This window comes from Hippopotamus amphibius, chromosome 17 (genome assembly GCF_030028045.1).
Source record: "Hippopotamus amphibius kiboko isolate mHipAmp2 chromosome 17, mHipAmp2.hap2, whole genome shotgun sequence".
Lineage (NCBI taxonomy): Eukaryota > Metazoa > Chordata > Mammalia > Artiodactyla > Hippopotamidae > Hippopotamus > Hippopotamus amphibius.
Window position 1 is genome coordinate 21,085,530 of NC_080202.1, and position 23,953 is coordinate 21,109,482.

General features: G+C 47.4%; 1 long non-coding RNA gene across 3 annotated transcripts; it reads left to right on the forward strand.

Annotated features, from left to right (window-relative positions):
- The first annotated feature begins 1,195 nt into the window (after positions 1 to 1,195).
- On the forward strand, positions 1,196 to 23,642 carry LOC130840544 (uncharacterized). 3 transcript variants are annotated; one of them, XR_009050025.1, is made up of 4 exons: positions 1,196 to 1,382; positions 16,061 to 16,159; positions 19,898 to 20,112; positions 21,929 to 23,642. It is a non-coding gene; the product is annotated as an uncharacterized LOC130840544 (long non-coding RNA). The 3 variants fall into 3 exon arrangements; XR_009050027.1 differs by lacking the exon at positions 1,196 to 1,382 and adding an exon at positions 1,439 to 1,553; XR_009050026.1 differs by lacking the exon at positions 16,061 to 16,159.
- The last annotated feature ends 311 nt before the right edge of the window (positions 23,643 to 23,953 follow it).

Here is a 23,953-nt window from a genome sequence, read left to right on the forward strand (position 1 = left end):
CCACTGGCATCTCTCTCTCCAAAGCCCTGCTGGTGCTGCTGAAAGCACGAGGGCTTTTATGTCACGTAGCTGTCCTTTTTCATGTAGCCTCAGTCCTCTTTATGAGGCTTAATTTCCCCCTCAGGGATCAGGCAGGAAATGGAACTGTTTGGTTAAAAAATAGAAAGAAAGAAAGAAAATAAATGGAAAACAGTGGCTGAGGCTGAGTCACAGGGAGGTGGGGCTGGACCCAGGCCACTGGGATGTCAGATGGGTTGGATTGTCTCTTTACTGTTCTGCTGAACTTGTTCTTTCTCCCCTTCTGTTAAATGGGGGATAATTTTAGACAATTCTTTCCTCAAGGCTTTTGGCAAGATTCCATGAGATGACATAAAGAATTGAACAGGGCTTAGCACATGTTGTCAGCCCTCACTACAGACTAGCGGTTATTATCTTGTTTACTCTCTCCCACCCACCGTACGTTTGGTCTCTCTTTTCTTTCTCTCTTGCCTCCACTTTCTCCATCAGTGAAAAGGTGAATGGTAGTACCATTAAGAATCTCTAGGGACTTCCCTGGTGGCACAGTGGTTAAGAATCACCTGCCAAGCAGGGAACATGGGTTCGATCCCTGGTCCGGGAAGATCCCACATGCCGAGGAGCAGCTAAGCCTGTGCACCACAACTACTGAGCCTGCGTGCCTAGAGCTCGTGCTCTGCAGTACGAGAAGCCACTGCAATGAGAATCACCACGATGAAGAGTAGTAGCCCTTGTTGGCTGCCACTAGAGAAAGCCCATGCACAGCAATGAAGACCAACGCAGCCAAAAAACAAAACAAAACAAAACACCAAAAAATAAAGAAAACCAAACCAAAACAACAACAATAAAAACTAAGCAGAAAGACTGTCAAGACAATAAAAACAAAACAAAACAGAACAAGAATCTCTACTGTAAGGAAATCTCTACTGAACTTTTCTGTTGGGAGTGAGGGGCTGGCTCATGGAAATAGGGATGTCATGGCCTCATGTTTTGGGCAGCCCAGCCAAAGCAGCAGGGACTTGCCACCTCTCTCACTTCCAGCTCCTTGAAAACCAGTTCCACCGCTTACTAGCTGTCTGCCCCTGGGCAAAGGGTTGAATTTTTCCGAGCCTGTTTCCTTATTGGTAACATGGGCATGCTCCCGTACACTGCGCACTGTGGCTGGGATAGTTACTCGGCAAACTCTCTGTCATGGGCCCAGCCAGATGCACATGGCAAATGCTCAGGACATGTAGCAGCTTAAGCTAAGATGATGAAGCTCTACTGGCCAGGCCAACAACCTAGGAGTCATCCTTGACTGTTCTGTCTCTCATACCTTTCTGAGGTTGGGCTCCCCTGGCAGCAGCCCTTGAGATAAGGATGTGAGGGTAAGTACTTCAACGGGATGTGATCCCGGGAATTTCCAATAGGGAAATGGAGAAATGAAACACAAAAGAGAAGGATGCCCCTGCAGGGTTCTTTACCGAGCAGATTACCATTGTAGTGAAGCAGCGTGGACTCAGCCCTGCTGCGGACCTCTGGGAGACGGCTGGAGCACTGTGAGTATTCCCCTAGGGGCGAGAAGCTGAGCCATTTGCTCCCACCAGGTGTCTATCATTGATGGAGGGCTGCTTCAGGGTGATTTCTCCAGCATTGCCATCTTGCTAGGGGTGGGCTCTGGGGCAGAGTCACAGGTGCTTGCAGTAGAGGGACTGCCAGTGGTTGTGTGCCCTGGATTAAAAGGATGAGCTGGACTGAAAAGATTCCTCTGTTGGGGCCTTGGAAATGGAGAAACAGACTGGGCGTGGGGCGGGAGGCGGGGGCGGGATAAGACCTTCCTCAGCTAGTACCCCTGGATGCTGAGCTGGGAGTGTGGATTCCATGATGATGGCCTATAGAGACCACAGGGAAGGCGGATCCGGCACTGACTGGTCCCAACTGGGAGCCTTGGAGTCAGACAGACATAGATTTGAATTTTGGGCTTCCCTGGTGGCGCAGTGGTTAAGATTTGAATTTTGGCTTGGTCACTGACTAGCTGTGTGAGTTGGAGCAAGTTGCTTGAACTCTCTGAATTCTCCAGTTTTCTTGAATGTCCTATGGCTAAATTCAGGCTCTGCAGGGTAGATATTAGGATTAAGTGACATGTGTAAAGCACCTGACATATAAAAAGATGGGCCAGCGAGTGTTATTTTCCTTTTCATTTCCTACTGCCCCGTCTCTTGCTTCTTGAAGCTGGGCTGTGACAGGGTTGTGGGGGTTGGAAATGGGTTTGGAAACTGATGCTTCTTAGGAAGTGACGGGGAGAACTCCAGCTAGAAAAGGGGAAGTGGAGGCACTTCCATGACTCAGAATTTCCATCTCACGCTCCCAGGCAGGATTGGGAGGACAGTCCCCTGCCCTTGTGAGATGTAAGCAGGCAAGACTGAGCAAGGCCAGGGCTGGTTAGGCAGTGGGGGATTTCCGGAGCTTGGCTGGAGAGGAACAGGCCCCTCCCCTCCCCCTCCTCTACCCTGGGGAGTGGGGGTGGGGTGAGGGGTGGGGGGGGAGGGGGAGTGGTAGTGCCGGCAGGAACTCTTGTTCTGCAGTAAAGCAAGAAAATGTGGGTGGGCACCCTGCCAGTCCTGCGACCGGGAGCCATAGGCTGCTCTTTGAACCCAGGAGGGAGGCAGCCAGAGGTCCCACTGTGGTGCAACCTCAGGATGAAGGGTCAGGGAAGTCTGTGGTCAGACCAAAGTCTCGGGGAAGCCACAGCGGGAACACCCTCAGCGGACTCCTCCCTTGTGGGTCTCCATGCAGGAGACACAGGGTAAAAAAAAATTAATGAAAATTATGCAAGTAAAACACAAACACCAAAAAGATTCAGATCATGAAAACAGATTCAACTAATACGGGAGTACCCAGAATTGCAGCTGGAATCTAAGTCTACAGGCTTAGGTTTATAGGAAAGAAACCTTTACCGCTATAACCTAGTCTGAAGTATATTTTTATCCTGCCCTTTTGCTGGCCGGGTAGGAAACTGTAACCTCAGCCTTTCTGGGGTGTTCCAGGCATTGGGGGGCCCATATGATGATCTGTCCGCACTGGTTACTGATGAGTCATCCTCCCTGGGGTTAGTATGGACGGGGGGTCTGGTGGTGTTCCGATAGTTTGGGGTCCCACTTGAGGACACAGAGACCTTCCCCAGGGCTGCTGTGGCCCATATGCTGGGGTATTCTCCACAGCCCTTCTTCTTTGGGGTCTCCCTGTGTTGACCTAGAGAAAAACACACCGTGTAAGAGTTGTGAGTTCAGGTTTCATCCAGGGACTTACTGAAGGCTATAGCCTGGGAGACTGCCTCTCAGTAGCTCTGAGAAAACTGCACTGAAGAGGTGGGGGAGAAGTCAGTACAGGCATGATTTTGGGCTACAGAATACGTGCAGTCAAGCCGACATCTTGGTAAAAATCACTGCTAGTCACAAAGAACAGATACCACCAGTTCACAATTTTAGTGCTTTTATCTGTATGGGAAGATGTGAGAATCTGGGTTCATTAAAATTCTTCCTGAGATAAACATCTAGCCAACAAAGGGGCCTGCTTGTCTGAAGCAGAGTGCCTCATCCTGTTGTTATCTTAATTTCCTCTCAGAGTGTGCTGTGGGGCAGAGACTACAGGGGGTTATGACCTAATCCTTGTAGAACTCTTGGTGAGAAATGCTCTTTGTTTCTCTCTTTTACACCTGCTTCCTGGCAGTGATGCTGGGATGCCCAGGCTGCACCTCCCTCCCTCCAGCCCAAACCAAGGTTCTCTCTCTCTCTCTTTTTTTTTTTTTTGGCTGTGCCACATGGCTTGTGGGATCTTAGTTCCCTGACCAGGGATCGAACCTGGGCCCCTGGCGGTGAAAGCCTGGAATCCTAACCACTGGACCGGCAGAGAATTCCCTGTTTTGTTTTTTCTTATTTTAATTAATTAATTAGGTTGCTGCCTCAAGGGCTCCTTAGTTGTGGCTCGCAGGCTCCTTAGAACTGAGAATTCTCATGGGAACTAGAGTGTGGGATCTAGTTCCCCAACTAGGGATGGAAACCCAGGGCCCCTGCATTGGGAGCTCAACCAGTGTGCCACCAGGGAAGTCCCCCCTGTTTGTTTTTTTTTTTTTTTTTGAGAGTGTTTCATTATCTTTTTTTTTTAAATTGAAGTACAGTTGATTTACAATGCTGTGTTAATTTCTGATGTACAGCAAAGTGACTCAGTTATACACATATACATCCTCTTTTTTTATATTCTTTTCCATTATGGTTCATCCCATGAGATTGGATACAGTTCCCTGTGCTATATAGCAGGACCTTGTTGTTCGTTTATTCTATTCTTTTTGGCCGCGCCACGCAGCACGTGGGATCCTAGTTCCCTGACCTGGGATGGATGGAAGCTGAGTCCCCCTGCAGTGGAAGCGCAGAGTCTAAACCACTGGACCGCCAGGGAAGTCCCTGTTTATCCATTCTGAATGTAATAGTTTGCATCTAACCCCAAACTCCCAGCAGGACTCTCTTCATGTCCTGGAAGAAATCCACACTTGAATAATTCTGGTGGAGACATTAAGGAAATATGCTTTGAATCTTCTTTTATTCTTCGTGCAGGGGGCTTAGGCTTTTAGAACACACAAGCCAAAGAGACCTTCAGTTTTGCTCTCTGCCCTGCCTCATCCCTCCCCTGAGAGGGATGCAGGAGCTGCATGGTGCAGGCTATCTGCTTGCATGAGGGAAGGGAAAAGGGGATAAAAATAGGAAAATACCCCAACATATCCCATCAGGGAATAAAATGTGGAAGCCTGCCTTCCAATAGTGCTCCCTTCCCCACAGTTAACTCTTGTGTGTGGTGTGTCCTGCATTTGCATGTGTGCGGATAGGCTAACCTGGGTGAGTCCCTAAGAGGGTCATACCCCTCTACAGCCAGGGGCCTTTCTCCATCTCCTCCCCATAACCCCTTTCCCATTTAAAAATGCCATGTATAAAGTACAGTACAGAATATACTACAGGGAGCAGTAGAGTATGGTCAGGCAGTCACGTCTGGTTACATCAGTGCCCTCTGCACAATTCCTGATAGATGTGCAGCTCCCAAGGTAGTAGCACAAAATTGCTGTCTCTGCTTTACCACGTCCTTATCAAAAAGATTATTGAGGTGTAACTTGCATAGAGCGAAGTGTACAAATCTTATAGCTTGATGAATTTTGGCACATGATATACTTGTGTAGCCATCACCCAGACCAAGATAAAGAACATTTTCAGCACCCCAGAAGTTTCTCTCATATTCTCTCTTTTTTTTTCCTTGCTGCACCACAGGGCTTGTGGGATCTTAGTTCCCTGAAGAGGGATCAAACCTGGGCCCCCAGCAGTGGACGCTCAGAGTCCTAAACACTGGACCACCAGGGAATTCCAATAGTGCTCCCTTCCCCACCCTGCCCCACATTCTCTTGTAGTGTATATCCATCCCCCAAAGGTAACCAGCGTTTGATGCCTATGACTGTTTTGACTGTCCTTGAACTTCATGTAAATGGACACATAGCATTTACTCTTATGGGTCTGACTTTTTGGCTCCAAATCATGTCTGTGAAATCCATTCATATTGCATTCATCAGTGGTTTGCTGTGTAGTATCCCACTGTATGGTGGCACCACAATTACTAAGGCTGAACACAAGCTTCTTTTCAGGTTTCCCTCCCACACTGCTCTCCGCTTGTTTGTCCTGAGCTCTCACCCTCTACTCCTCTGCCACTCCTCTTGGGGTGGAAGGAGCAGGGTTTCTACATTCTCCACCTGTCTCTGCATCATGCCTTCTTCCTTCTGGGGAGGCACTGGCCCTGGCCTTCTTTCTTGGGCAGGGAGAGAAACTGGTTTACCAAGGAGGAGGTCCAGCAAGGTGATACCTGATGCTGAGTTTGTGTGGGACTCCTGACTGGGGAGGGAGATTGGAGAGTGAGAAATCTTGGATGGAGGTCTGGACTTCCACAAGGCTGTGGCATTGGGGTTGCACCAAGTTTAATCAGCTCTCCCACGGGCTGGGGACCTCGAGCTGGAGTCTTTTTGCATGCGAGGATGCCCAAGGACGGGGGTCATCTTGATTTCTAGCCCAGTTCAAAGCAGGGCAAGCAGCACTGACTCGGAAAAGACTTGGAAAAGGCTGGCTGGACTGAGCTGGGAAAGTGGGCTGTGACTGCTGGAGTGGAGAATGGGTCTTCACTTGGGAGATCCCTGTCCCCAGGAAGTCCTAGCCAAGAGCTAGTATGGGCCTCTGGGAGCATCAGAGAAATTCTGAGCAGACAACTATTTCTGGACCCCGGTGAGCTGTAGGACACATCCCGCTGATACCCCCCAGGCAACACTGGGGAGGGATGAGTCTCTCTGCAGAGGTTGGGATGAGAACTGGACTGTGGCAGATACGGACACCTCTCCTCTTGGAAACTGTTTTCAGGAACCCTCATGTAAGTGCCTAATTCAAGCCTGGCTTCTCCAGGAAATCCCCCATAATCCATAATTACTCTCACTTCCTAGTTTTCAAAACTTTCCATCTCTAAGGATGGTGTGAATGGACAGCACCAGCAGGTGTGTTAGTTTCCTAAAGGTGTTAGCATTTAAAAACAGTATACCTGGCCCCCAAATTGTAGTGCCAATAGATGGATGACAGGCACACATGACAAGCTGATATGACCCTGGTGAGGGGTGGGCGGGGGGCTCCTCATCTTGACTGCAAGTTCCATGCTATCATCCCCCCTTCGCCCAGGCAACCCCGCTGCAGCCCAGGTTATACCACTACACTGTGACCCAGCTCACCATTTCCCTGAGCAATGATTCAGCATGGCCAATCCCTAGTCAGCCTTTTTATTTATTGGCTGTATTGGGTCTCCGTTGCTGCACGCCAGCTTTCTCTAGTTGTGGTGAGTGGGGGCTACTCTTCGTTGTTGTGTGCCGGCTTCTCATTGCCATGGCTTCTCTTGTTGTGGAGCATGGGCTCTAGGCGTGCAGGCTCAGTAGTTGTGGCACATGGGCTTAGTTTCTCCGAGGCATGTGGGGTCTTCCCAGACGAGGGGTTGAACGTGTGTCCCCTGCATTGGCAGGCAGATTCTTAACCACTGCACCACCAGGGAAGACCAATGTTTTTCTTTTCTAAGTTAACCTTCCTGTAGTAGATTCAGGAAAAGTGGTTTGTCCCTCTGATTTTGTGTCAACTCCAAGTGCAGCCGCATCTCTGTCCTTTCAGCAATGCGAAGGGCCACCGTTCACTCTGCTGCTGGTCAGGTCTGTGATTCTTTGCCTTCTTCTCTCTCATGAGGATCCTCCTACCTCTACCTACACATCAGTGGAGGAGTTATTAATTTTTGGTTTAAAGTGGCAGAAATCTGGTTTAAGTGAGCTTAATCAAAAAGGAAACAATGGGGACTTCCCTGGTGGTGCAGTGGTTAGGAATCCGCCTGCCAATGCAGAGGACATGGGTTCGAGCCCTGGGCCGGGAGGATCCCACATGCCATGGAGCAACTAAGCTCATGTGCCACAACTACTGAGCCTGCGTGCTGCAACTACTGAAGCCTGTGTGCCTGGAGCCTGTGCTCCACAACAAGAGAAGCCACAGCAATGAGAAGCCCGTGCACTGCAACAAAGAGTAGCCCCCACTCGCTGCAACTAGAGAAAGCCCACACGCAGCAACAAAAAACCAATGCAGCCAAAAATAAATAAAATAAATAAATAAAATTAAAAAAAAACAAGGAAACAATGACTTATGGAACTGGAATGTGCACAAAGTTCCGAGCTTCAGGTCTGGCTTGATCCAGAGGCTCAAACAATGTCATCAGGGGTTTCTTGCACTCCACTTTTCATCTCTGCTTCTTCTGCATATTGCCCAATTTTCTTCTCCTGAAGATGGGCTTCCTTTATGGAGAGATGGGAGAAAGGGACAAAACCATGGGCTTTTCAAGCCTTTTGTTATTCTAGCTCAGCCAACGCCAGAAAAGAGTAAGCTTCTTTTTCCAAGTATTCATAACTAATCTCAGGGTGGGGGGGAGAGGGGACACTCAGTCTGGCCCTGTGTGGGTTGTATGTTAACTCTGTGGACCAATCTCTATGGTTAGGTGCAGGAGGGGCCCTGGAGACAGACAATGCCATTAGGACCATGTGGTGGGCAGACACTAAACTATCCATTTTCACTCTCAGGCGTGAATGTGGAGCAGGACACACTTTCCTCTACTACCCTGACTTTTTTTTTTAAATTAATTAATTGATTTATTTTTGGCTGTGTTGGGTCTTCATTGCTGCATGTGGGCTTTCTCTAGTAGCAGTGAGCCAGGGCTACTTTTCCTTGTGGTGATTCTCATTGTGGTGGCTTCTCGTGTTGCAGAGCATGGGCTCTAGGTGTGTGAGCTTCAGTAGTTGCGGTGTGTGGGCTCAGTAGTTGTAGCACAAGGGCTTAGTTGCTTCGAGGCATGTGGGGTCTTCCCGGACCAGGGATCAAACCGGTGTCCCCTGCATTGGCAGGTAGATTCTTTTTTTTTTTTTTTTTAATATTGCCTGAATTTTTTTATTCCCCATCCCTCTGAAGCAGGAGATGCGTGGGCTCCAGGTTAGGCATTTACAATCAGCCTCCTGTTTGCTCTTCAAAATAGAAATAACAGAAACAGGGTAAACAGCCAGGCTTTGTCTCCTGTGGACACCTTAAGATAACAGGCATGGCAGGAACAAAGAGGGGCTCAACCCTGTTTGAGTAAAGGCATATTTCCCCTCCTTGGGGGCAAGGGAGACACTATGCATGTGCAGAAAGGCTCCTCAGGGGTCAAAAGGCATGGGAGGCCAGGCCATAATAAGTCTTGCCATTCCCCGCCCAGATGCCCTTGCACAGAAATCCATCTTGACTGAGGGGTGCGTGCGCACCTAGATGAGAACCCTAAGACAAATTAGCCTGGGGAGCAAAACAAGATGATTGGCCAGAGGGAAGACAAAGACCCGCAAAACTGCCCCCTTCTAATTGATTTAAACTTCCCAAAGGTGCAATTCTCATGACTCTCTTGTTGAGTTCACCTGTGCATCTTTCTGCGTGTGCTCTGCTTTCCCAATAAACGCTTTAGTTTTCTCTTTACCTTCTGGGCAGGTGGATTCTTAACCACTGTGCCACCAGGGAAGTCCCCCGGGGGGCCTTTTTAAAGCCAGACTCTAGATACAATGCCCCAGTGCTGGTCCCTGGGCTCCAAGTCACACACCTCACCCCCAGGTACCTAGTACCACATTTGGCACATAAAAGATGCTCAGTAAGTAGCAATTGTTACTATTCCCTGCATTCACCTCTTTCTTGCCACAGGATCCAGTTAAAAGAACACGGCTTCTACTTTGACCTTGGTTTTGAGTTCCTATTACTTGTTCTTTGGGAGGACTGAGGTCCTGTCTTGCCCTGAATTCTAAGCCTGAGTCTTTCCCTGGTGTCTCCCCATCCATCCACCAAGGGTGTATACCATTTTGCAGGACTGGGCTTCTGGTCTCATTCCAGTTATGAGATCCTAGTCTCTGAGGGGTTCCTAAAACTTCTTTAAAGACCGAGAACTGGCCTTGCTCTTGACACTACCTTCCAGGAGCTTGGACCCCAGACTCTGAGCCCCATCTAGGGTGTTCCCCTGGGCAGATGTGCCTGGTATTGCCAGTCTGTCTGACCTTGGGTATCTCCTGCCGAGAAATTCTGTGAGGCTGTGCTCAGCTTGGTCCCCCGAGGCTATTTGCCTGAGCAAAGACTCAGCGTTGTCAATCCCTGGACAGCATTCTTTAGCAGCCCAACAGCACTCTACCTCTGGCCCCTGAGTGTCTGGCTCACTTTGTCGGATGTGGTGGGGAGGATTGGTTCTGGGACCTTCCTCATATCTAGCTGCCTAATCAGCTGAGAACCATCAGCTCTCTGCTCATGTGTGATTCTTACCATTTCCCCTCCCCCTCCTCCTTCTTGTCCTTCTTTTTGGTGATGTAGGTGAAGACTCTTGATGATAATATAACAATAGCTCTAATAAATAATGGTTAGTAAGGACAGCAATCGGAATTCCTTGAGCTCTAATTTACTATGTGGCAGGCACCATGCTAAGTGCTTTATTTATTTATTATTTATTTGCTGAGTTGGGTCTTTGTTGCTGTGCACAGGCTTTCTCTAGTTGTGGTGAGCAGGGGCTACCCTTCGTTGCAGCGTGCGGGCTTCTCATCGAGGTGGCTTCTGTTGTCATGGAGCACAGGCTCTAGGCGCCCGGGCTTCAGTAGTTGCAGCACGTGGGCTCTAGAAGCGCAGGCTCAGTAGTGGTGGCGCACGGGCTTAGTTGCTCTGCGGCATGTGGGCTCTTCCTGGACCAGGACTCGAACCCGTGTCCCCTGCATTGGCAGGTGGATCCTCAACCACTGGGCCACCAGGGAAGTCCCCATGCTAAATGCTTAAATGTATCATCTCATTTAATCCCCACAACAGTCCTATGGTGGGGGTACAATTACTAGTTTCATTTTATAGGTGAGGACACTGAGGAGCAGTGAGATTAATCAAGTTGCCAGAAGTCACATAGAGCTGGAATTATGATAATATGCTGTGTACCAGATATACTTTATATTATTTAAGCCTCATACCAACCTCCCTGAGATAGATATTGTTATTATTCTTCCTATTGTATGGATATAATGGTTTTAAAATATGTCCATAAATTCTTTGATGTTTCTCCCATCAAGGGGAGGAGTATGTTTTCTGTCCTTGAATCTGGGTGGACCTTTGTGACTGTCTCAATAGATAGATGTGAGTGAATCAAGGTTAGATTAGAGAAAGATTATGCAGCTTCTTACTGTTCTTTTTGAGATACTCACTCTAGCAACCTTTGAAGTGTAGGTGCTCTGAGGCTGCCATGCTGGAGAGACCATGTGGAGAGAGAGACAGAAAGGTAGAGAGAGAGGGGGAGGGGGGAGGGGGAGGGAGAGGGAGAGAGAGAAAGAGAGAGAATATCTGATTGTAACCACAGGAGAGACCTCAAATTAGAACCTCCCAGCCAAGCCTTTCTTGAATTCCTAATCCACAAAAACCGTGAGAGATAATGTCATGTTGTTTTCAACCACCAAGTTTTGGGGTGATTTGTTACATAGCAATGAATTACTTACTGGAACATGATTTGAAGATGATTTTTCTTCAATAACTTTTCTTCAATAACTCATTTCATACAAAAATAAAATTCAGATCTCTCTGTACGGCATTCAAAAGTCTTGACAATCTGACCCCAGACGATCTTTTCAAGCCAAAGTCCATCATACCAACCTGTGACTTCAGTGAGAAATGTGGAGTGGAGAGAGGTGGGTACATTCCCCAGCTTACCAGGTTCGGGACCCTGGGTGAGGCAGTCAGCCTCTGAGTCTTGTTGATTTTTTTGTTTGTTTGTTTCCAGGCTTTCCTGGGGCCCCTGCAGCAGCGGGGAGTGAGAACAAACAACAGGCTTCCTTGCTTGCTGGCTCCGAGGGTGCGGGGTGAGCTGGTTCCTTGTATGGGGTGAAGGTAGGGGTGTGTCCAGGGGCTGGGCCAGAGGGGTGGCTTGAGTGTTTTGCCCGCCCTTTATGTGGTGGTGTGTGCAGGCGGCATGTCCAGTACCCTGCTTTTGCTCCAGGCCCTGGCAGTTCCACTTTTTGGTCTCTTTGTATCTTTTGTCCAGAATTTGCCCCAGCTGTGCTGTGCATGTAGTTATTTTTAGTCCCATACAGTTTCTTTGTATTTTGTTGCTGGAGGAGAGGTGTGTCCAGGTATAAGCACTGCAGCACTGCAGCAGAGGCTCCCAGGTCCCAGCCTGTCTCATTCCCCTCTGAGAGACTCTGCACCCTTATTCTGAAGGGCAAGGGGCCAAAGGTCTCTTCTTCTGAAACTTCTTCCTGCTGGGCAGGGGCTGCAGACCCTAGCCCACCCTAGAGGTGCAGAAGTCCCTCTCTGACTGTTCCAAGGGCCTGTAGGGACCTGGACCACTTTCTGCTGGAATGGGCTGAATTCCTTGAGCTGTCATGAGCCTTACTTCAAACTGTTGGAGCCTAAAACACACACACTTAACCAAAATGCTAAACAAACAAAGGCTGAAAAAAAGAAGACCAACAATAGCCATTAAAGGGCCTAGAAAGGGAAGGAACCAGGTTAACTTCGGGCTTCCTTAACTGCTGACCAGACGAGGGAGGCGATGTCGCCCCTGCCAAAATTATGAAGCCACCCTGCCTGGGCGTATATTTCCTTAATGTTACCTTTTACATGTCCTGTCACACTGATCCAAGTGCAGCAGGACGTGTTACTTGTCGCACAACCTCTGCCTCGCTCTGCGGGAAGGTAATCAAGGGCCAGACGATGGTCAAGAAACACCGGGGAAGCCAAGGGAACAAGAGAGGTCCCAAGTCCCGTTAAGGCTTCAGGTAGGAGCCAACCCACTACGTCATTCTACTTACCTGTTGATGGTGCCTGTCTTTTGAATAGGAGTCTCAGATCGTCCACTGGACCACAAGGGGCATTGTTCTCCTGTTGTGACCTCTGGGATATCTGGCGGTAAAAGCGTTAGTCTGGCCACATGTACCCAACTAGGTACCCCTTGCAGCTTGACAGCAGTGGGCGTAGTTAAAATTACTTTATAGGGGCCCTTCCGTTTTGGTGGTAGTTGGTCTTGGGGGGAGCCCCTCTTCCCAGGTTTTAAGAAGAACTCCGTCTCTGGGGTTTATTTGTGAAGGAACTGCTCCTTCCTCTGTAGTTTTAGGAGGAGCCAGCAAAGCCTTGTGGGCATAGACCTAGATTGCCTTCTGAACTTGTCCTGGATTAATAGTATATCACAGGGTCTGGTTCACGTCCTCACCCAGTGGAATGTCAGTCATAAGAAAAGTCATCCCATAGGTCATTTCAAATGGGCTAAGTCTCAGCCCACTCCTGGGGGGTACATGGACCCTGAGGAGTGCAAGAGGAAGAAGTTGGTCCAGGGTTCATGAGTTTCTTGGCAGAGCTCTTTAAAAGGTGGTTCATTTTCTCTACCTTCCCTGAAGACTGTGGGTGCCAAGAGGTGTGTAGCTTGTAGTCTATCCCTAGGGCTGTTGTGAGCCCCTGTGTGATTCTGGCTATGAAAGAGGGCCTGTTATTCCTCTGGAGGGATTTTGGAAGTCCAAACTGAGGAATTATTTCTTTTAAAAGGGACTTACAGACCTCCACAGCCTTTTCAGATCTGGTGGGGAAGGCTTCAACTCAACCTGTGAAAGTTATCAACAAACACCAGAATATATTTATATTGTGATCGCAGGGGCATTTGGGTAAAATCTAACTGCAGGTCCTTCAGCACTGAATTGGCCTGAGTAACGAAGAGGGGATTGGATGGTTCTGTGGGTTATTACGGGCACATAAATCACAGGCAAGCGTTACTTGTTTCACTATTCTTTTAAGCCCCTTCCCTGAAAAAGCCTTTTGCATCAAGTCCCATAGTGCATCCTTCCCATAGTGGGTGGCATCATGTAAGCTCTTAGTGAGTTTCCATTGTTGGGCTTCAGGGATTAGAACCTTATCCTCCTTTTTGTACTAGCCGGTGCTTCCCCGCTCATAGCCGCATTTTCTTGATCCTGTGGGGAGTCCTGGGGGAGGCTAGGGAGTTCAGGGGGGCCAGTCACTGAAGCCATAACTTGCTCAGGCTCTTGCAGTCGAGCTGCCTGTTTGTTTTGCAGTTTGATCAGTTTAGTAATCCCCCTACAGTGGGTTCCTGCTACCTGGGCCGGAAGCTGCACTGCTTCTAAAAGAGTCAGAATTAAATCTTTAGGTTTTATGGGGGAATTTCTAGTAGTTAACATTCCTCTTTCTTTCCACATGGCAGCATGAGCATGTAGAATGTGGAACCCGTAGTTAGAGTCAGTAAAAATATTTAATTTCTTATCCTTCCCTAATTGTAAAGCTCTCACTAATACAATTGGTCCAGCCTTCTGGGCTGATAGGTGGGGTGGCAGGGCCTTGGCTTCTGTGACTTCATCTAGACTCCCTATGGCATACTCCGCCTTTTGGGTTCCCATTTCTATAGAACTGCTCCCATCAGTAAACCATTCAACCTCAGGGCTGTCTGTCAAGAGGCTCCTCTAGAAGATCAGACCTGCTGGAGTAAGTCTGTTGCATAGTCTCTCTACACGGATGCAATAAGTCTCCACTCTTGACCGCTGGAAGCAGAGTCGCCGGGTTCAGGGCTTGGCACACCTTTAGGGTAATGTCGGGGGTGTTCATTAGGAGGACCTCATATCTTGCTAACCTTCCTCTAGTCAACCAATGATGTCCTTTGACCTCCAGCACAGATTGTACCTGATGACAGGTTAACACATCTAAGTGTTGTCCCAGGGTGAGCTTGGAGGCCTCGTTAACCAACATGGCTGTGGCTGGTACTGCCCGCAGGCAGCTTGGCCATCCCAGGGTCACTGAGTCCAGTTGTTTTGTTAATTAATTAATTTTATTTATTGACTCCGTTGCATCTTTGTTGCTGTGTGCGGGCTTTCTCTAATTTTGGCGAGCGGGGGCTACTCTTCGTTGTGCTGCACAGGCTTCTCATTGAGGCGGCTTCTTTTGTTGCGGAGCATGGGCTCTAGGCACGTGGGCTCATCCGTTGTGGTGCACAGGCGCAGTAGTTGTGGCGTGTGGGCTTAGTTACTCTGTGGCATGTGGGATCTTCCCAGCCCAGGGATCAAAGCTGTATCCCCTGCATTGGCAGGCAGATTCTTAACCATTGCGCAACCAGGGAAGTCCCAGTCCAGTTGTTTTTTTTAGTTCTTTTTTTTTTTTTTTTTTTTTTGGCACACGGGCTTAGTTGCTCCGCGGCATGTGGGATCTTCCTGGAGCTGGGATCGAACCCGTGACCTCTGCATTGGCAGGCAGATTCTTAACCACTGCACCACCTAGGAAGCCCAGTCCAGTTGTTTTGAAAGGCAAGCTACTGGTCTCTGATCCTGTCCCAGCTTTTGGGTCAGGACTCCTAGTGCTATCCCTGAGCTCTCGTGAATGTATGGGGTAAAGGGCTTGTCCAAATTTGGGAGCCCCAGTGCTGGTGGTCTACTCAACTCAGTCTTTAGAGTCTCAAAGACCCACTCATGGTCTTTATTCCATTGAAGGGGTTCCCTTTCTTCTCCCTTTAGAGCCTTCTATAGGGGTTTTGCTATAAGGCCATAATTTGGAATCCAGATATGACAGAACCCAGCCATCCGGAGAAAGCCTCAGAGTTGCCCCTTTGTGGTTGGAGATGGTAACGCACTAATTGCTTTTTCGATCTAAGGTCCGGGCTCCTGCCCCTGGGGTCAAAACAAATCCTAACTATTTAACCCTTTGCTATGAGATCTGAACTTCGGTTGGAGAGACTTTACATCCCTCTTTTGCCAGAAAACTTAGGACTCTAACAGTATTTTGATCTGAATCTTGTTTGTTCTCACTACTTACCAATCAATCATCAACATGTTGTAGCAGAGCTCCTTTCTCAAGGCTCAGTTCCCTCAGTTCCCTTGCTGATGCATTTCTGAAAAGACGGGGGCTGTCCCGAAAACCCTGCGGAAGCACTGTCCGTGTATATTGGGTAGCCTCCAGGGTGTCAGGGTCCCTCCATTCAAGGGCAAAAAGGTATTGAGAGTCTGGATGTGGGGGAATACAGAAAAATGCATCGTTGAGGTCCAAAACAGAGAAACATGGGGCAATCCCTGGCCCTCGGATGAGGAGGGTGAGTGGGTTTCGCACCAGTGGCTGAACAGGGATGCCTGACTCATTCACTGCTCACAAGTCTTGCACATCCCTGTTAGGCTTCTGAGCAGGGAGGGTCAGGGTGTTGCAAGGGGATTTGCTGAGCAGTGGTTGGATTTCCCTCAGGGCCTCAGGCTTTCAAGGATATTGTCTCTTCCAGGGATATTTTTCCCCAGGCTTTAACCTTAGTTTTATTGGGGGAACACATTTTGCCCTTCCTGGCACTGAGGTGTCCCAAAGTGCAGGATCTACTTGTTCTCTAATTTCTTGGGGCATATTTTGGGGTCATATATATATATGTATTTTTAATTTTTAATTTTTTATTTATTTATTTTTATTTTTGGCTGCTCCAGGTCTGAGTTGTGGCACGTGGGATCTTCACTGAGTCGTGTTGGATCGTTTGTTGCAGCGCATGGGCTCTTTGTCGTGGCCCTTCTCTCTAGCTGTGGCATGTGCGTTTTCTCTTCTCTAGTTACACGCGGGCTTAGTAGTTGTGGTGCATGGGCTTAGTTGCCCCGAGGCATGTGAGATCTTAGTTCCCCAACCAGGGATTGAACTTGTGTCCCCTGCATTGCAGGATGGATTCTTTACCACTGGACCATCAGGGAAGTCCTTTGGGGAATATTTTGATGCCCAAAAGGTGGGTGTCTGGGGCTACTAGTAGATTCATTCTCTTTTTGAATTCTTTACCTCCTTGGACTTCACCCTGTCCTAAGAATATACTAGCTCCTAACTTATTTAGCAAATCTCTCCTGAGGGGAGGGACCAGGCATTCTGGCACATGCAAAAAGGAGTGAGTAATAATAATGGACCTGATTCCGCAGGCAAGAGGAGATGTAAATTGCCTTACCTTTGGCTGTCCATCAACTCCCATCACCATACAGTCATGGTTAGAGAGGGGGTCCCCGGCCAAGTCAGAACGGAGAAGGCGGCTCCAGTGTCTACAAGAAATTCAGTTCTCCTACCTGCATGTCAGGGGTGACCCGAGGCTCTGCTGGAGTGATGAGGAAGGATCTGGTGGGATCTGAAGCCGGGCAGGCGCCTGGGCCCAGTCAGTTCGTGTGTGGGAATCTCTCGGATGAGAATTTCTCATCCGAGAGATTCCCAAGGAACTGGGGCCGGTCGGGGTTGCCCCTCCCACAGGAGGGCCCTCAGGACACTCCCCCTTCCAGTGCAACTCCTTCCAACAAAAGGCACACTGGTTTGGGCCCAGGCGGCCTCTTGGTAGTCTGTCCAGCCTTCTCGGCCCTCCAGGGTCCCCTTGAGGTGGTGGGTGGATCAGAGCAGCCGAAAGCTGCGTTTTCTTTATTAGCCTCTCATCCTTAGTGGCCTCCTCCGTTACGTCTCAGTTGTTATAGACCTTGAAGGCCTCCTCTGCCAGGGTTGAGAGTGAGGTTTGGGGCCCAGCCTCAAGCTTTTGTAATTTTCTATGGGTATCAGGAGTTGCCTGGGTGATAAAACGCATGGCCAGCAGTGTCCTCCCTTCTGCGGACTCAGGGTCTGTGTTGCTGTCCTTCCTGAATGCCCCTGTTGCCCGGCTCAGAAAGACTGCCAGGCTTTCATCTTTTTCCTGTGTAACCCCTCAGACCTTATCATAATTCACAGGCGTCACCATACACCTTTCATTGCTCCTGACAGACAAGTAATATAATGTCTCATCCTGGCCTGGCCCACACGGTCATCGGAGTCCCGGTGTGGGTCACGCTCTGGGACTGCATCCCACCCGCCTGATAAGTGTGGTGGCGTGGATTCGTGGCCTGGAGGCCATCTGCCTGTCCCTTGGCCGTTCTCAGTACCCGCTCCTTTTCATCCGGGGTGATACAGTGGGCCAGAATAACCATGATGTCCTGCATGTGAGAGAGAATGTCAACCCCAGCCTGATAAATTCATCCCTAAACTTGTCAGGGTTCTCTGGGAAACTGCCAAACCTCTCCTTACAGATTCACCCAGTTAGTTTAGGATTTCTCTTTGGAATGTTCCAGGGGCCCCTTGAAGCACCCCAAAGTTAACTGGAAGTCAAGAGAATTTCAATTAGAATTTGATATTTGGGAAATCTGTCAAAAATTTTAAAAAGTTTTAAAACGCCCTGTCAGATAGGATTGTAGGTTGCTGTGGAACAATACTTATTCCTTGTGCTAAGATGGGAAAAAAAAAAAATCAAAAGTAAATATAGATCACTTAAAGGCACAGAAACTCATAAAATCTGTTATCGAAAGCAACATTCCAGGACAACTTTGTTCTCTTATGAGAGAGAGAAACCAAACCTAGTCTTGCATCAGCCTTCTCTTAATAAAATCCACTTACCTAATTAAATTTAATCCAACCTTAGAAAATCCTGACCACATACAAAATTCTTTTCTCAATATTCCTCTTCTGCAAACCTTCTGCAACTTTCTGTAGCCATACTTGGCCCTTATTCTTTCCCCATTCAGAAATAGCCAGCTCTGGGATAAAGTCACCCTTTTTTCTTTTCAGCAAAACATATTTCCATTCCTCATACCTTCTTTTTTGAAAACATACATCCTACTTTCCTTAAGCAACCATGAACTGTCTTTTGTGTTAGCATTCCATAAATTGGTAGAGAACATCTCAAGGTGACATCAAACAGCTTAATTTCTGTCTCACAAGAAGACAGAAGTAGGGGGCTTCCTTGGTGGTCCAGTGGTTAAGCGTTTGCCTTCTAATGCAGGTGACGCAGGTTTGATCCCTAACGCAGGTTGGAGAACTAAGATCCCACATGCTGCAGGGCAACTAAGCCCATGTGCCACAACTACTGACCCTGCACTCTCCAGAGCCTGTACGCCACAGCAAAAGATCCCACGTGCTGCAACTAAGACCTGATGCAGCTAAATAAATAAATAGAAGACAAAAGTAGATTAATTTAGACCTATTTAGCAATTAATGTTCTAATATTTTATGTTATTTCTAATGGCCTGAATATTCAATTAATTCCTATCATTTAACTTAATTTAGTTTCAAATTACCACAATTTGCAGACTGTTAAAGATGGATGTTTCTGAAACAAAATTATTTCTATAGATTTACCAAAAAGTTCTTATCCTAATTACATTTTCTTTGCTTTTTTAAAAAATAAATTTATTTATTTATTTATTTATTTATTGTCTGTGTTGGGTCTTTGTTGCTGCACGTGGACTTTCTTTAGTTGTAGCAAGCGGGAGTTTCTCTTTGTTGTGGTGCACGGGCTTCTTGTGGTGACTTCTCTTGTTGCAGACTACGGGTTCTAGGCATATGGGCTTTAGTAGTCGTGGCATGCGGGCTCAACAGTTGTGACTTGTGCGCTCTAGAGTGCAGGCTCAGTAGCTGTGGTGCACAGGCTTAGTTGCTCTGCAGCGTGTGGAATCTTCCCAGACTAGGGACTGAACCTGCGTCCCCTGCACTGGCAGGCAAATTCTTAACCACTGTGCCACCAGGGAAGTCCCCCCAATTACATTTTCTTAAAAATTTAATCATATCAGGTTATTTTCCCTGTTGACAGATTTTATAACAGGAAACAATATGCACTTATCAACTCCCAGTAACTCCAGGTACAATGAAAATATTGTTCTTAATGTTGAGGACTCTAAAGACAGGTCTGTATTAATTAAACCCACGATTAAGCCAGACAAGTTAATTTCTACAGAACCAGCAGAAATTCATAGTTTTCCTGCTTGACTTTAAAATGTCCCTCTTTTTTTTTTTTTTTGTTTTCCCCCCAGTCTGGGGGACCACAGATTAATCACCTTGTTCCTGAGAGCCCAGGCAGAATAGTTACATTGTAAAGGCAGAGTAGAGAGATGCAAGCCCCTGGAGCCCAGGTAGAATAGTTACATTGCAAGAGCAGAAGAGGGGAAAATGAAAGCTCCTGGCTTTTCTTTTTGTTCTTTAAAATCCCACTAAGTAACCCAAGGCTGAAGTCCCAGGCAATGTGGGCTGTGTTTGTATTTCAAGGCTTAAGTGCTCCACCGGCCCCACAATGTCAGCAGTAGGTGCAGTTGGACAGACAAAACTACATCATAAAGATACCAATCACAAAACTTAAAGACACAAACAAGAAGTTTTCAGATTAAAGGTGTAGGGGGGAGGACCAAGGGAGAGGTAAAGGGAGGAGGGACAGAAAAGACTGAAAAAGAGAAAGAGACAGAAAGAGAGAGATTGCCTTTTCAACCCGCCCTCTGCGGGTTTCTATTCAGGTACCAACCTGTGGCTTCCAGAAAGGCCAGTGAAGGAAGGAGCATCCTGTCCACTGCCCACCAGGGTGATCAAGCCAAGAAACCAGCCAGTTGTATGTCGCCTGTGGGTCCCTAATCCAGAGGTGGGACTCCCACGCACGCCTACACCAGTATATGGAAATCTGCCGCCTCAGCCCATTCCCCAGGGGACTTCTTTTGGAGACAGGAAAATAAAGGTGAGAAAATTAGGACGATCGGACTTCCCGCCACTACACGACATGAGGTCTGAACCTCTGTCACTCCCATAACTCTCGGGTCAGGGAGACTCTGCTGGACCAGAATCTGCACAGTGTGAGGCGAGCCTCTCCCACCGTCAAGGTGAGCTATTGCCAGCCAGAGGGCGTGGGTCTCACAAGCTGAGAAGAGTGATGCTATAGCTGCCTGACGTCCACTCTCTTGGAAAGATGGGACGGGGAGGAGAGGACAGAGAGAGGAGAGGACAGAGAGAGGAGAGGACAGAGAGAGGAGAGGACAGAGAGAGGAGAGGACAGAGAGAGAGGCAGCGAGATTTCAGGAAAGGGAAAGGGATAAAGGGGAGGGGGAAAGTGCTGCCTGAATGAGGGTACTGAGGCCCTCAGGGGCCAGGGAGGCCGACTCACCAAATGTGGTGACACTGAGGGAAGAAGATCAGGCGGATTATGGAAAACAGTATGGAGGTTCCTTAAAAAACTACAAATAGAACTACCATATGATCCAGCAATCCCACTCCTGGGCATATACCCTGAGAAAACCATAATCCAAAAAGAAACATGTACCACAATGTTCATTGCAGCACTCTTTACAATAGCCAGGACATGGAAGCAACCTAAATGCCCATCAACAAATGAATGGATAAAGAAGATGTGGCACATATATACAATGGAATATTACTCAGCCATAAAAAGGAATGAAATTGCATTATTTGCAGTGAGGTGGATGGACATAGAGTCTGTCATACAGAGCGAAGTAAGCCAGAAAGGGAAAAACAAGTATTGTATGCTAACTCGCATATATGGAATCTAAAAAAACGATACTGATGAACCTAGTGACAGGGCAAGAATAAAGATGCAGATGTAGAGAACGGACTTGAGGACATGGGGTGGGGGGGCGAAGGGGAAGCTGGGACGAAGTGAGAGAGTAGCCCTGACATATATACACTACTAGATGTAAAATAGATAGCTAGTGGGAAGCTGCTGCATAACACAGGGAGATCAACTGGATGATGGGGGATGACTTAGAGGGCTGGAATAGGGAGGGTGGGAGGGAGTCATGGGAGGGAGGGGATATAGAGATATATGTATAAATACAGCTGATTCACTTTGTTGTACAGCAAAAACTGGCACAACAGTGTAAAGCAATTATATTCCAATAAAGAGCTTAAAAAAAGAAAAAAGTTCAGGGGGCCACTTGTCACCCACAGGGAAGCTATGTTCGGTGGTGCTTGGAGGTGCCCAGATCCTCTCACCAGAAGGGGACAAGTGCCCCACGTTAGGTGCCACAAAATATGTTACTGACCAATGTTCTTGGCCTCCTTAATCAGTAGAAATCGACCAGAGGCCAGTAAGAAATTCAGGCAAGGCTTTATTGGGGCCCCTGATGCAGTGGGGGAAGCGAGAACAAACAACAGGTTCTCTTGCTTGTTTTTCTCGTTAAAACTATGCCCCTTTCTGGAATTCATGTATGTAGGGTGTTTAAGGCAGGGAGAGGGACATTGAAACATGGAGAACTTGTTTTAGGATTACTGTGAATATCAAGGAGATATATGTTCTTTATATTAACTTATTTAATCCTTTGCAATTTAGGGGTTATTACACAGAAAGAGGAAAATGAAGCTAAGAACGTAATGGGATTGGGATACCAAATTGTACACTCTAAATATATGCAGTTTATTGTCTGTTAACTGTATCTCAATAAAAGTTCTTAAAAAAAAAAAAAGAATGTAATGGACTTGCTCAGGGTTATGCTTTGCCCAGGGTAAGTGATTAATTGTTCCCATTCTTCAATCTTTTCCAGGAATAGGCAAATACATCTGTACCATGTGACTTTGTGATGTATTTTTTTCACCTCTTGACTGGAGGCTCAGCCATGAAACTTGACTTGGACAAAGAACTCTTAGTGGATGAGACCAGGAAAGGCTTGGAAAATGCACGTACTGTTGGGGTCATGTCTCTTACGCCTCTTATACCATTCTGCTGTTAAGCTCACCTGGTGAATTTTTAAATTTCACATATATTTTCACGCTATTTTTAAGGAGCCATTTTTGCTCTAAAATTTCCACTTGTTTTAAAAAATAGTTTCTGTTTCTTTGCTGAGATTTCCTATCTTTGCGTTCATATGAACATGTTTTTCTTTACCTCACTAAATAGTTATTATAGCTGCCTTAAAATCCTAAGGTCTAATAATTCCATTATCCGGTTCATCTTAGAGCCGGTATCTATTGATTGTCTCTTCTCTCTCTCTCTCTTGTTTTAAATATTTATTTATTTTGGCTGTGCCGAGTCAGTTGCGGCACGTGGGATCTTCTTTGCCGCATGTGGGATCTTCATTGCAGCATGCTGGATCCTTTGTTGTGACATGTGCACTCTTAGTTGCTGCATGCATGTGGGATCTAGTTCCCCCATCAGGGATTGAACCCGGGGCCCCATCATTGGGGGTGCAGAGTCCTACCCACTGGACCACAAGAGAAGTCCCTGCCTCTTCTCTTGAGACTGGGTCACACCCTGGCTTTTCATGTGTTGAACGGTTTTGGATTATATCTTGGACATTGTGAATGTTACATTGTAGAGACTGAATTCTGTTATATTGCTCTGAAAGGTGACTATTTTTATTTTTGCAGGCAATTAACTTAGATACAAACTGCGAACTTTTATGCCTGCAGTGGTTTATGCTTGCAGTGGAAGGCCACTCAGATCTTAGTTTAGTTCTTTAAGTTTTAGCTGCAAGCTGCTTTCAGTTTTCCCCAAGTAAGTATGGTTCAGGGGTCAGGGTTAATTAAAAACCTGGGCTAAGTTTATATAAAGAATTTGGGATTCCCTTTTGCTGACTTTTTCTTTCCGGGGTTCCTCCTTACTCTCCAGTGGTCACTGTTGCCTCAGGCTCCCTCTCCTTCGTCTGGCCAGAAAGACCACAGGCGTTCTTACCAGAGTTGTAGCCAACCTTGCGGCATCCTCCACAGCAACTGCAGTTGACCTCAGGCCAAAGCCACGAAAATTAGGAACTCACTCCATGCCTCTTGCTTGTTCCAATTTTCAACATCCCTCCAAAACCTGTCTTTTATACAATCTCTCGTGCTCTCAACTGTATTTTTAAACCTTTTTCCCGAGTTTATAGCACCTATTTGCAGATTGATCAGTTTGTTAGGTGTTATATGCTGAATTCTCCAGGCCAGAAGCAGAACATTCTTTAGGGTGACAAGTTTAAGTCAAATTGTTCTTGATGGGTCTTCTCAAATAGTACAGAGTTGTCTTTTGCACCTCTTACCATCACCTTTTCTCTGCTTTATTCTTCTTATAGAACTTATCACTGCCTGATGTTGTCTATATTTGTGTATAATCTCTCCTCCCCATTAAAATGTAAGTTCTACGAGAGTATGGTCTTTATCTGTTCTGCCTCAGCGTGGATGGAAAGCCTCAGCTCCCTGTAAAAGGGGAAAAATCTGGGAGAGGTGGGAAGGTGTGGGCACCAGGAGGGGCCTTAGCAGCAGCTACGCTGAAGTGTAGGTGGGTCTTCCTTCCTGCACACAACCACATGTGCCCGCCCCCTAAGAATACACAGCGGCTAGACAGTGTGGTTTTTAACCACTGGGTGGCGCTGCCCACTAATTTTCCGAAGGTGAAGTCAGACTAGAACTTTTCAGTGGCTGCAAACCCTTACCCTCCAGGACCCTTGTTTAAAGTGCAATCTCCATGGTGACACATTCCTGCCCTGACTCCCTGACCGGCAGCCAGAAGGGGTCCATCACACTGACTTCTAAACACGTGTCGCCCCTGCCTCTGTTAATTTCATGAATAGACATTTAGAGAAGCCCAACAGGGGCCA